Source organism: Lepus europaeus, chromosome 6, assembly GCF_033115175.1.
Source record: "Lepus europaeus isolate LE1 chromosome 6, mLepTim1.pri, whole genome shotgun sequence".
Taxonomy (NCBI): Eukaryota; Metazoa; Chordata; class Mammalia; order Lagomorpha; family Leporidae; genus Lepus; species Lepus europaeus.
The window spans coordinates 99,153,024-99,166,529 of record NC_084832.1 but is presented as its reverse complement, the minus strand read 5'-3'; positions in this window follow the sequence as shown (position 1 = coordinate 99,166,529).

The window sequence follows — 13,506 nt, the reverse complement described above, 5'->3', positions numbered from 1 at the left end:
CCCCAAACCCACAACCCACAACCCTAAACCCCAAATGTGTTAAAACACTTTCCAGCTCACCACTGCCCCCGGGCACACAGTCTGGTCCAGGACAGGGTCTTGAAGGATGGGAAGAGGTAGGGAGGCTGTGAACAGCAGGCACGAAGTCTGCCTGGCTCAGAGGCCCTGGGGACCCAGCTCACTGGTGGCCTCACAGGGGTTTGTAACTAAGTGAGCTACAAAGAACCAATAAGCGCTTCTGCTGTGAATCTTGGGGGGTGGGGGTAGCCCCCTCCCTCCCCACCGGAGCTGGGAGTGAAGGGAAGAGCTGGGTGCTCGCTGCTCCCCTCATTGCCTCCCACCCCAGCGTTTCCTGCACAGCTACGGTTCCCGGATCTCGCAGCCAGTATTTATTTAACTGCTCTGGAGTTCAGTTCAGAAACGCCCAAGACTGCCCCAACCACAGGCTGAGTAAACAAACAGCCGTGACCTGGAAGTGGACCGGGGCGCAGCCCGACTCGGCGCGGCTACTGCAGCAGCCCCGGAGTCTAGAAAGGCTGAGCTGGAACCCACGCCCCACCCCCACCATCCTCTCCCCTGCCACCAGAGCCTTCTCCCTGATCCTGTGGCTGTCTGGAACTCCTACCTTACTCCTCGGAGCACCCTGGGCCAAGGCACGTGATGAACTGAGCCATCCACTCCTCCGGCTCCTACCTGCCCACTCCCTCGTCACCAAAGCTGGAGTCAGCTCACGGCCCAGGTGAGACCCAGGCCGAGCCCCTCCCTCGCACCCTGCAGGCTCAGGCACAGCCTTCCCCTCTCTGAGCCTCAGAGGCAGCTGTGCCTCCGTGCTTGGTCCCAGCACCGCCCTCCGCGTCCACTCACTGTCCTGCGCATGGACACAGAGCCCTGCTGCGCGCCCGGTGCCATTATCGTAGGTGATGGAGACGGAAACAGCCGCACAGCCCTTCTCAAAGAGCTCACAGTTGGCCTGCAGAAAGTCAATGAACAAGGACTCGGGTGAGACTTGATAAGATACCTGTTAGGGACAACAAGCTGTGGAACTCTCTGGGGGAAGACCATCCAGAGAGGCACACGAGGGCCCTGAGGCAGGAGCTTGCCTGCCCCACCCAAAGGCCCGCTAGAGAAGCCAGTAAGTGGGGAGGGAGAGGCATCAAGGCATCACATAGGGCCTGTGGGCCAGTGCGAGCAGTCAGGGGCTAAGGCAAAAGTTTAAGGAAGAAACAATGGTGGCATAGACCAGGATAAAGGGGTGTACGTGGGGACTCTGGTCAAACGCTGAAATGGAGCCAATGAAATGTGCTGACCAATTATTTTTGTAACATTTATTTGAGACAGAGACCCTCTCCTCCATTGGTTCACTCCCCCAGATGCCCAGGAGTCAGGCACTCACTCCAGGTCTCCCTCATGGGTACTGGGAATCCAACTACTCGAGCATCACCACTGCCTCCCAGGGTCTGTATTAGCATGAAGCTGGAGCCAAGCAATGAAGCCAAGAATCCCGGGCCAGGGCTATAGAATAGTACGTTAAGCTTCTGCTTGTGGCCCTGGCTTCCCATATGGGAGCTGGTTCCAGTCCTGGCTGCTCTACTTCTGATCCAGCTCTCTGCTATGGCCAGGGAAAGCAGTAGAAGGTGGCCCAAGTGCTTGGGCGCCTGCACAAACATGGGCCAGAAAAGCTCCTGGTTCTTGGCTTAGGATTGGCCCAGCTCCAGTTGTTGCAGCCATTTGGGGAGTGAACCAGCAGATGGAAGACCTTTCTCTCTGCCTCTCCCTCTCTCTATTTGTAACTCTGCCTCTCAAATAAATAATCTTTCAAAATAAAGTACTAAAGAATCAAACCCTGTTACTCCAATGCGGGTATGGGAGTCTTAACTGCTAGGTCAAACATCTACCCTGATGAACTCTTTCTGGAACATGAGAGAGAGAGAAGGGTCGAGGATGGCTCTGAGGCTGGGGACCAGAGTGGCCTGAGTCTCAACTGTAGCAAACCGTGGAGGCTGATGCTGGCTCTGTTCTTCCTCACTGATTGCCAGGGACACAGAGTGGGCTTTGGGTCCAGTCTATGATCAGGGAGACAGGAGAGGATAAAGAAAGAGAGAGAGGCCAGGGGAGTGGGCAGGTAGAAGAAGAAGAAGAAGAAAGAACTTAAGCTAGTAATAGTCCCAAAGCCCTGCCTCCCTGTGCGGTCCTTTGCACTGACCCACAGAGGTCTGCCATTTTGCCCTGCCCTTCCAAAGCAAGGGTTCCCTTATCCCTCCCCCTCCCCATTCCCCAGCTGCAGCTTCTGGGAGAAAAGCAATGCATTATGGGCCGGTGCTGTGGCACAGCACGTTAAAGCCCTAGCCTGCAGTGCTGGCATCCCATATGGGCACCGGTTCTAGTCCCAGCTGCTCCTCTTCTGATCCAGCTCTCTGCTATGGCCAGGGAAAGCAGTAGAAGATGGCCCAAGTCCTTGGGCCCCTGCACCCATGTGGGAGACCTGGAAGAAGATCCTGGTTCCTGGCTTCAGATCAGCACAGCTCCAGCCATTGCGGCCATCTGGGGAGTGAACCAGCGGATGGAAGACCTCTCTCTCTCTCTCTCTCTCTCTACCTCTCTCTGTAACTCTGTCTTTCAAATAAATAAAGTTAATCTTGTAAAAATAAAAAAAAATTAAAAAGCAATGCTTTAGTAGCTGGTGGAGAAGCAGCGGACCACATCTAGCTCACTATCAGTTTACCTTTTATGTGGTTGGCTGCAGACTGACACACGTTCCCAAGGAAGCATAGTGCACATAGACAGAACACAGGGTTTGTTTTCTGTGCATCTGTAGTCCTGGCTGCCCATGCACGGTGCCACCTATTTCCCTCCGGCATTTCCAGGTGGTGCATCTGGGCCCTGGACAGCCAGAAGGCAGAGGAAGGAGGAGAGGGTTGTGAGGTTTGGGGGATGGGAGAGGGAGGAGGGGGTTGTGAGGTTGGGGGAATGGGAGAGGGAGGCCCCTGCTCCTTAAGGACGTTCCCAGACAGTGCACCCACCACTTCTACTCGTGTGCCATTGGCCTGAATTTGGGCCATGTGGCGACCCAGGCTGCAAAAGATCCTGGGGAATAGATGTGTTCTGGGAACTTCTATCTCCAGCTAAAATTCAAAATAAAATGCAACCCCTCTGCACCGCAGAGCCTTCATCAGTAAAAGGCAGAGGATCTGAGAGCAGAGCAGCTGCCTAGCACGGCTGCCGTAATGATGAGTTCTTCCATCGGTTCTCATTTTTCACCGGGATTATGTTCTATAGCGTTCCTGCGAGCACTGAATTAGCAAACACCAAACCAGCCTCCTGGGGCGATGCAAGGTTGGGTCCCTGTGAGCCTCTGGTGGCAGCTTGGACATCAGCCAACACGTGACTTTATGGGTGCTCTCTTTAAAGACATCTTGTTTAACACATGGTGTTGATTTGTTACCATTGCACGCTCGTGGCCAACAGCCCTCTCCCCTCCTCACATCTGGGGGCCATTTTTGACGGCAAAACCTCCACCAGAAAGCATGGAAGTGTAAACAGTGTGGTACCAAATAGACCTGTTTACCTGCTGTGTGCTGGAACCGGAAGCCAGAGCTCAGCCTCCGTGGGGAACGTGCATGTCCTGCCACTCACATTTTTATCTGCTCCGCCCATGTTCACAAATGACCGCGAAAGCCCTGGGAGTATTGATCTTGGCGCTGCAAGTCAATTTTATCGAGCAAGTGGATTTACAAGTACAGAATCCATGAGTACCAGGATTGACTGGATACAGAAAGGCCTTGGAACAGCGCCTGCCAGTAGGAAGCTTTGGATAAAAATGCGACTCCCGGCGCCGTGGCTTAACAGGCTAATCCTCTGCCTTGTGGCGCCGGCACACCGGGTTCTAGTCCCGGTCGGGGCACCGATCCTGTCCCGGTTGCCCCTCTTCCAGGCCAGCTCTCTGCTGTGGCCAGGGAGTGCAGTGGAGGATGGCCCAAGTGCTTGGGCCCTGCACCCCATGGGAGACCGGGATAAGCACCTGGCTCCTGCCATCGGAACAGCGCAGTGCGCCGGCCGCAGCGCGCCTACCGCGGCGGCCATTGGAGGGTAAACCAATGGCAAAAAGGAAGACCTTTCTCTCTGTCGCTCTCTCTCACTATCCACTCTACCTGTCCAAAAAAAAAAAAAAAAAAAATGCGACTCTCTACGCTTTACAACCTGCTGTGATAGCCACAGCTGTGTCCATTTACGAATGAGGACAGTGGGTGTCCCAGAAGTTGAAGACGTGGGCTTGTGCCACATGGCTGGTCAGGGGTGGTGTTGAGACTTAAACCCAAGTTTAGCCCAAGTTTAACGTTTCTTTCGGGCAGGAGGTGAGGCAGAGACAGAAGTCCAGACAGATAGAGCTCCCATCCGCTGGTTCACTCTCCACGGGCCCACAACAGCTAGGACTGAACCAGGCCAATGCCAGGAACTTAACTGAGGTCTCCCACATGGGTGGCAGAAACACATCTACTGGAACCATCTCCTGTGGCCTCCCAGGAATCTGGCATCAGGAACAGATACAGAACTCAAACCAGGCCCCCACTAAGCGGCAGCTGGACAGCGGAGCCAAAACGCCTTGACTGAATTATCCTTTACGTTACCAAGGAGCCAGAGCTCCCATCCTTCCATGCGACCTCCGCACAGGTGCACAGGCACTGGCTGCAGGTGACGTGCAAGCACAGACAGGCTCCCCCCGCCCCACATACACCAGAACCCCCAGTATTTACACAGAGCTTCCTTTCCCAAACCTCCTCAACTCTGAGGCGCCTTAGGAACAACAAACAAGGTTGCCCAGTTTCCTGCCCAACCTTGGAATTCCTCCCCCCACCGACTTCTCACCCCACACATCCGCCTCCGCACCCCCACCCCCCACACCCATGGCCTAGGCCGCTGACCAAGGGCTGGGCACAGGGAGCTGATGTGCCCAGTCACGCAGTCTCCTGGGTCTGCCAGGCCTCACCCTACTGAGAGCAGCAGACCCAGGAGAACAGAAAGTGAGACCAGGACGGTGAGGGGTGCAGAGGCCGGGCCCCTGACAGGCCTGGCATGGGGAGGCTACTGAAAAGAGGGGCCCACAGGAGGGACAGTGATTGCCCAAGGGAGCAGCACTGAGCCAGGCCACAGTGTCCACGTTTCCACCTGGACCACACAGCTCACCCTGCCTCCCTGCAGACCCTGGACCCTCTGGGCGGGCATCAGTCCCTTCTGGAATCTCAGATGGTAGACCATCCCTCAGCTACCACATTTGTTTGTTCAGCTGTTCTCAGGGGTCAGTGAGCCATGGCCTGCAGGCCACACCCAGCCAGCAGTCTGCTTGTGTGCAGTTCACTAGCAGAGACTGGTTTTGACAGTTTTTTTTTTTTTTAACTACAAGTTTTTTGTTTTTTGTTTTTTTTTTCTGCTTGGGAGAGGCAGAGAGATGATAAATGGGGGTGGGAGAGAGAGAGAGAGAGAGAGAAAGGGAGAGGGGCCGATGCTGTGGCATAGTGGGTAAAGCCACTGCCTGCAATTCTGGCATCCCATATGGGCACCAGTTGGAGTCCCAGCTGCTCCACTTCCAATCCAGCTCTCTACTGTGGCCTGGGAAAGCAGTAGAAGATGGCCCAAGTCCTTGGGCCCCTGCACCCACATGGGAGACCCAGAAGAAGCTCCTGGCTCCTGGCTTCGGATCGGTGCAGCTCCAGCCATTGCGGCCATCTGGAGAGTGAACCAACAGATGGAAGACCTCTCTCTCTCTTTATCCCTCTCTCTCTCTGTGTCTCTCCTTCTCTCTGTGTAACTCTGATTTTCAAATAAATAAATCTTTAAGAGAGAGAGAGAGTGCTCCCATCCATCTGCTGGTTGACTCCCTAAATGCCATCAATAGCCAGTGCTGGGCCAGATCAAAGCCAGGAGTGGGGAATTCCATCTGGGTCTCCCACAAGGGCGGGTGACAGGGACCCAATCACTTGAGCCAGCAGCAGGAAGCTGGAGTCAGGAGAGGAGCTAGAACCCAGGCACTGTGCTATGAGATGCAGGCATCCCAATCAGTCCTAACTACTGCACCAGATGCCTGCCCTGGCTTTCCTATTTTTTAAAGGACTGAAGAAAATGAAGGAGGGAACCAAGAAGGAGAGGAGAGCGTACCTGACCCTTAAATCCTAAAATATTTACCTTTTGCAAAAAAAAAAAAAAGTGCCAAGCTCTAGCTCAGATGATCTGGCAGTGGGAGCCTGGGGCCACCAAGCAAGGGCCAGGGTGGTGGCCAGAACACCAGCCCCATGTCCCCTCACCCCTGGGACAGGACACTGGGTGTCCTTTAACCCTTACAAGGCTCAGTGTCTCCATCTGCAAGGTGGAGATGACAACAGGGCGGTGCGAAGGAAGTCAGGTATAAACCACACCACACCTTCGGCCTGCACATCCTGGGGGCAGCCACGTGACTGGCCACGGCACAGTGGGAGTGGGTCCCATCCTGACTGACTGACGTTGTCACATCACAGGGCAGTGGGGAGACTGAATCACAAGCGGTGACTCATCTGAGGTCACCGTAAATAGGCTGTCACCAGGACACTTTCCGCAGAGTCGCAGGGTGCCCTGTTGGGGTCCCCCTGCAGGCTTCAGCCTTGGGCTCCTTCCAGAAGCTGGCCGGCAGCCTCCTAGCCTATATTCATCACACAGCTGGAGTTTTCTCACGGCCTGGAGGCATTTTCATGTCAGCAGGCAGCTCCTGGACTGCCACATATTCAGACCCACCCCACCCCCAACTGTGTGTTGTGCACAGTGACACTGACGTCACAGACGACAACGGAAGGCTTCCCTTCATTTCCCCAGGTTCCTTCCAACGTGGCGACCAAAGCCTGGCCCCAGCCAGGGCTGCTCCCCTCGGGCCAATGTGCAGTGCTCACACACGTTTAGTTCGAGCTCTGGAGTAGGCAGACAAACGTCAGCCTGGGACTTGGCCACAGAACCTGGTTGGACCCTGACCCAGCTTCCGAGTGCTCTCAGCCCCCACTGTCTGATTTGCTCCCAGCTTCCCAGTGCTTGAGAGAGGCGGAGTCCCACAGAGTCCACAGGGAGGGGCTCGGGCCACTTCCCAGGACATATGTTTTATAAAATGAAGAACCAAGCACAGTTGCAGAACTCATGGTGCAAGAATAACACTTTTAACCCCAGAGTGTAGTGCAATCGAACGGTGCTAACTCCAGGATTTGTCACATACGCTCATTTGTTCTGAACCACTGGCAAAGGGGCCCGGGGATGTCGGCCAGCGTGTCTGCATCTGTGTCAGTGTCGCTGGATTGGAGGGTGAAGTCCTTGGATGTGACACCTGGCCTCGGAGCTGGAGCTGCTGTGGCCTGGCTCCCCACCACTGCGCCCCGCCGAGCTGGCTGCTCTTGCCAGAACCCAGGACTGCCCCCTCCTCTTGCACCGAGGGCTTCAAAGGCCACCAGCTCTTCCTCTGTTCTAGGTCACCTGCCTTTGCCATATCTGCCCTGCTCCCCTCCTCACCCCTGCTGCTGGGAGAGCTGCCAGCCTCTTTCTCATGCTCGGAAAATGCTTGAATACAGTAAGGAGAGCGAGTGGGGCAAGCAGCTTCATGGCGAGAAACCCAACAAACGTGACCCCAGCCAGGTGATCAAGGTCAACATCAGCAGCCAGGTGCTGTTGCTGGCACGTCCTCTCCTCTGCAGGGGATGGGAACGGGGCTTTTGCCTCCGCAGGCTTCCTCCCAGAAGACAGGTTACTCCAGTCTAACCACGAGGAAAACGTGAGACATGTCCCATGTAAAGGACACTCTACAGAATTCTTTTTTAAAAAATGTTTATTTATTTTATTTGAAAGGCAGAGTTACAGAGCGGCAGAGAGAGAGAGAGAGAGAGAGAGAGAGAGAGAGAGAGAGAGGTCTTCCATCCGCTGGTTCACTCCCCAGATGCCCGCAATGGCTGGGGCTGGGCTGATCCCAAGCCAGGAGCCAGGAGCTTCTTCTGGATCTCCCACGTGGTGCAGAGGCCCAAGGACTTGGGCAGAGAGCTGGAGTGGAAGTGGAGCAGCCAAGACTTGAACTGGCACTCTTAGGGGATGCCAGCACTGCAGGCAGCAGCTTTACCTGCTACACCACAGCGCAGCCCCCCAAAGAATTCTGAACCAGGACTCCTCAAATTTGTCAAGATAAAAAAATAAGTCAAATCTGGGAAATCATCGCAGCCAAGAGGAGCATAAGGAGACCTGATGAACAAATGTCAAATAGAGACCTGCATGAGGTCCTGGGCAGAAGAAAAAATATTAGGTGAATGAGAAGGAGGAAAGAAAGAAGGACTTTTGTTGGTGAGAACAGATCCACACAGGATCACTAGTAGTGACAAAAGTGTCATCCTGATAAGAGATGTCAGCAGCGGGAGGCTGGATGTGAAGTATCCAGGAATTCTCTGCACTGTCTCGGGACTGTCATTCTACTCATCTAACGCTATTCTAGGCGTGGGCATCTGCCCTAGCAGTTACGAAGCCGGAATCCCCTATTCTAGTACCCACCACTGCTCCCGAGTCCAGCTGCCTGCTAACACAGACCCTGGGAGGCACAGATGATGGCTCAAGGAGTTGAGCTTCTGTCACCCGCATGGGAGACCTGCATTGAGCTCCTGACTCGCAGCTTTGGCCTGACCCACCCAGTCCTGGCCAGTGACAGCATTTGGGGAGTGAATCAGCCGATGGAAACTCTCTCTTTCTTTCTCTCTCTCTCTCTTCCTCTTAAATAAGTTTAATTTTTTTTAAAGATTTATTTATTTATTTGAAAGGCAGAGTTACAGAGAGGCAAAGAGAGAAAAAGAGGTCTTCTGTTCGTTGGTTCTCTCCCCAGATGGCTGCAACAGCCGGAGCTGGGCCAATCCAAAGCCAGGAGCCAGGAGCTTCTTCTGGGTCTCCCACGCAGGTGCATGGGCCCAAGGACTTGGGGCATCTTCTACTGCTTTCCCAGGCCATAGCAGAGCTGGATTGGAGGAGGAGCAGCTAGGATGCCAAACGTCACCGATAAGGGATGCCGGTACTGCAGGCAGCAGCTTTTACTATGCCGTAGTGCTGGCCTCTTAAATCTTTTTTTCTTTTAAGCGTTCTACAATAAAAAGGTTAATACTTTAAAAAAAAAATTGAATGAGGGGCCGGCATTGTGGTACTACAATAAGGTAAGTTGCCCCCTGCAAGGCCGGCATCCCATATGAACACTGGTTCGAGTCCTGGCTGCTCCACTTCAATTCAACTGCCTGCTGATGCCCCTGGAAAGTGGCAGAAGATGACCCCAATGTTTGGGCCCCTGCAATCCATGTGAGAGACCCAGATGGAGCTCCAGGCTTCTGGCTTCGGCCTGGATCAGCCTTGGCTGTTGTGGCCATCTGGAGAGTGAACCAGCGGATGGAAGATCTCTCTCTCTCTCTCTCTCTCTCTCTCTCTCTTCAAGTAGATAAATCTTTTAAAGATTTAAAAGATTTGAAGAGACTCTTGAGTGAAAAAGCTGTTTCCTCCTTATCTACCCTACAGCACAAAGCACCAGGCTCACCTAAGAGGGGAGTTCAGGGAGTGGTTAGGAACACGGACTCCAGGCTCCGATCCATCAGGTGTGAGGCCTGGCTCTGCCACTTGCTGCTGCTGTGGCCCCTCCAGGCTCCGGCTCCTTACATTACCAAGGAGGGGGAATAACAAGCCCATCGCTGTCCTGGAACTGTTGGGAAAATGAGTATGGGAAGCTCTTGAAGCGGCTCCCAAGCTAGAAAATACATAATGGGACCTGCGCGGTCAAGAGAGGGGACATCTGGAAGGAGGGCCGCTCTCCTTGGGGACAGCTCTGGGGTCACGGCCCTCCCAGGCCCCCAGGATCACGCCATGAAGGTGGCACCCGGCACGGAGGGTGGAGACCAGGAGGAGGAGGAAGCGCCCACACTCGGGAGCCTCCTTGGAATGCCGGGAAGCACCGGTGTTGCTGTGACCACTACAAAGGCTTCCTGGTCTCTGTGGTCATGACCGGGGCACACCAGGGAGCACAATGACGGGAAGAGCCACTCAGGGCCCCAGTCCTGCTGAAACCAGGAAGGCGGGACCACCCCGCCCCCTAAGAAAGCGCTGAGTAACCCAGACCTCCAGCGCCCCCTCCAGCCTTCCCGTAGGAGCCCTGGGACACAGCCCAAACCCCTCTGCCCACAAGTCCCTGGCAACTCTGACAGATGGAGCTGAGAGGCCTGAATCAGACAGCAGGCACCAGCGTGGGTGTGAGCGCTGCCTCGGGCTCTCCTTCGCTGGCTGGCCCTGTACTCCACTTGTCTCTGCCTGCAACATCTCCCGCAAGGCGGCACCCGAGTAAACCACGTGGGTGGAGGTTCCTGGCGGGCCGGATGCACCATGCAGGCTTTTCTCCCAGCACCTCCCGACCTGGGCCCATGGGCAGCCTCGAGGCTCTGAGTCCAGCCAGGTACTGCAGAAAGCATCCATGGAAGGCACTTTGCAGTCTTCCGGTCGCTGGCTACAGAACCTACAGACAGGAGCAAGGGTGAGGATGAGGACTCTATACAGATGATGGGGAAACCGAGGCCTGGGGCCCAGAGGGCTGTGGGGATCTGCCCACAGCCACCCGGCAGGTTGGTGACCAAGCAGGCCCTGGACCAGACTCCAGCAACCTGTCCGGGTTGGATTCAGCATGGCGCTGGGGCCGGGATGCCTGGGGTGCCCCAGCCTGTGCCTTGAGTCTTGACTCTCTGTGGCTCTGTTTTATTTCCTCTGTCTCTGTCTCTCTCTCTCTCTCTCTCTCTCTGGAACTCCGCCTTTCAAACAAATACATAAATATATTAAAAAAAAAAAAAAAAAAAAAAAGAAGCAGACGCAGGACTCAATCCCAGGTGCTCCAATACAGGGTGCAGGGGTCCCAAGAAGCAGCTTAACCCACTTCACAACACCCACACCACGAAACAGATTTTTGTTAGTTAGTAAGACAAATAATAAATCTTAATATAAGTTTAATGGTTATGTATGAGGAGATGGAGAACCTAAAGTAGAGGGGACTGAGATAGAAGCTGATATATTAATAAATAGAATATTTTAGTCTTATAGATTTGACTTTGGAATCAATCAATGTCTTATCAAAATATAAAACATTGAGGGGTGGGGGTGGTGACACAGTGGGTTAAGCTGCCGCTTGGGACACCAGGATTCTTTATCAGAGAACTGGTGCTAATCTCAGCACCTCTGCTTCCAACCCGGTTTCCTGCAAATGCAGCTGGGAGGCAGCAGATGGTGGCTCTAGCGCTTGCTCCCCTGCCACCCCTGTGGGCCATCCGATGGCATCCCAGGCTCCTGACTTCAGCCTGGCCCAGCCCTGGCTGTTGGGAACAGCCAGGACAGTGAACCAGCGGAGGGGAGATCTTTCTCTCTCTCTCTCTCTCTCTCTCTCTCTCTCTCTCCCTTTTTCTCTCTCATGTTGTCACTCTTCCTTTTATGTAGATGAAAATAAACTTTAAAGAAATTTTTTAAGCACTAAAAAATTGAAAATAAAATAAAACAAGTGAACTTAACTGAGCATCCAGCTTATAACCTAAGCGTATGGAGAACTAATCCAAGTGATTTTTAAAGCACAAGATTTGACTGTACATATACTAAGTTGATCTTCTGTATATAAAGATAATTGAAAATGAATCTTGATAAAGAATGGGATGAGAGAGGGAGAGGGAGATGGGATGGTTGCGGGTGGGAGGGAAGTTATGGGGGGGGAAAGCCACTATAATCCAAAAGCTGTACTTTGGAAATTTACATTTATTAAATAAAAACTGGAAAGAAAAAGATTTGACTGTATATCCCAAGTAGGGTCTGTCCTAAGAACCAAAAGAAATGGAGGGAGCTTCTGCTGTTGTCAGTGATCGTATCACTGAAGGTGACTTTGGTGTGGCCATCGGGGGTAAAGCAATGAGGACCAGAGCTCTGGACTTCCAGTGGCGTCACATCCTGATCATAGCCTAAAAACATGGCACGCCAAAATGTGTTGAACATGCCTCGCCCACCAAACGTGGCTCAACAACACAGCGCATGGCCACCTGCTGGTCCCCCCCCCACACACACACACAGGATGGCAGGGCCACTGGGCGCTGCACTCACTGTCACTGCCTACCAGGATAGAAGTCAGACCTCCCATGGCCAGCCCCACAAACACCAAAAGTCTGAATCTAGGGACCAGTGCTGTAGTAGTGCAGTGGGTTAAGCCGCCACTTGCAATGCCAGCATTCAGTACCAGACTGCCGGTTAAAGTCCCAGCTGCTCCGCTTCCAACCCAGTTCCCTGCTAATGTGCTGGTAAGGCAACAGATGATGGTCCAGACACTTGGGTCTCTGCCACCCACAGGGGAGTCCCGGATGGAGTTTTGGGTTCTTGGCTTCAGCCTGGCCCAGCCCCAGCAGTTACAGCCATTTGAAAAGTGAACCAATGGATAGAAGATCTCTCTTCCTGTTTCTTTCCCTCTCTGTGTCACTCAGCCTTTCAAATAAATAAATCTTTTTTAAAAATCAAAATTTGAGGTAATACTGTGGCTTTCTCACCACCCCAATGTCGTGACTTCTAAGTGAAACCATTGCAAATCAGGGACAGTGTGCATATACGCCATAATTCTATCATCCTAAGTGCACTTAAGAATTTGAAATTCATTTTCATGCTTTTTTTTTTTTTTTTCAAAGAGACAAAGCTCCCATCTGCTGATCCACTCCCTGGTGCCCCCAACAGCCAGGACTGGGCTGGGGCAAAGCCGGGAGCCAGGAACTCAATCCAGGTCTCCCACGTGGGCGGCAGGGACTCAGCTGGTTGAGCCATCACTGCTGCCTCCCAGGGTCTGCATTAGCAGGAGGCTGGAGTCAGGAGCCTGAGACAGGTAGGAACCCAGGTGCTGCAATATGGCACGTGGGTCTCCTAGACCAGCTGCACTCTCTCCATGACCCTGGATCTCAGCAGCCGCCCCCCACCACACCCAGGCTCAAGCCACAGGGACCCTCAATCTCCATGACCCTTTCGCGGCTGCCCACCTTGCAGCCCTTACTCTCTGAGCTCACATGGTGCTGTCCTCATCCCCACCCCCGTGCACTCCTCTTTCTTTACCTGGGAAACTCCCATCATCCTTCCAGGCCTTTTCCAGATGGCACCTCCACCAGGCAGCCCTCATGGGACCCCATGGGCAAGTTGTGTCCTCTGCTCACACAGCTGCCTGTGGGGCCCCACCAAACAGCCATGGCCTCGTCCTGGGGCATTTACCTGTGTGTGTCCCCATCCAGGCCGTGAGCTCCAGGAGGACAGGATAATCCATCCCTCCATCCTTGACTTAACCACAGCGTTAGCCACATGGTCTGCCCCTAAGGACGTCCTGAATCAGTGAGCAAAAGAGGAAGAGAGGGCTTTTGTTTCTTGGCTTCTGGTTCCCCTTTCTTCCCTCCCATTATGGAGGAACAACGAGACAAGAGTGGAGAGAAGAGGAAGGTGTGCCCTAAC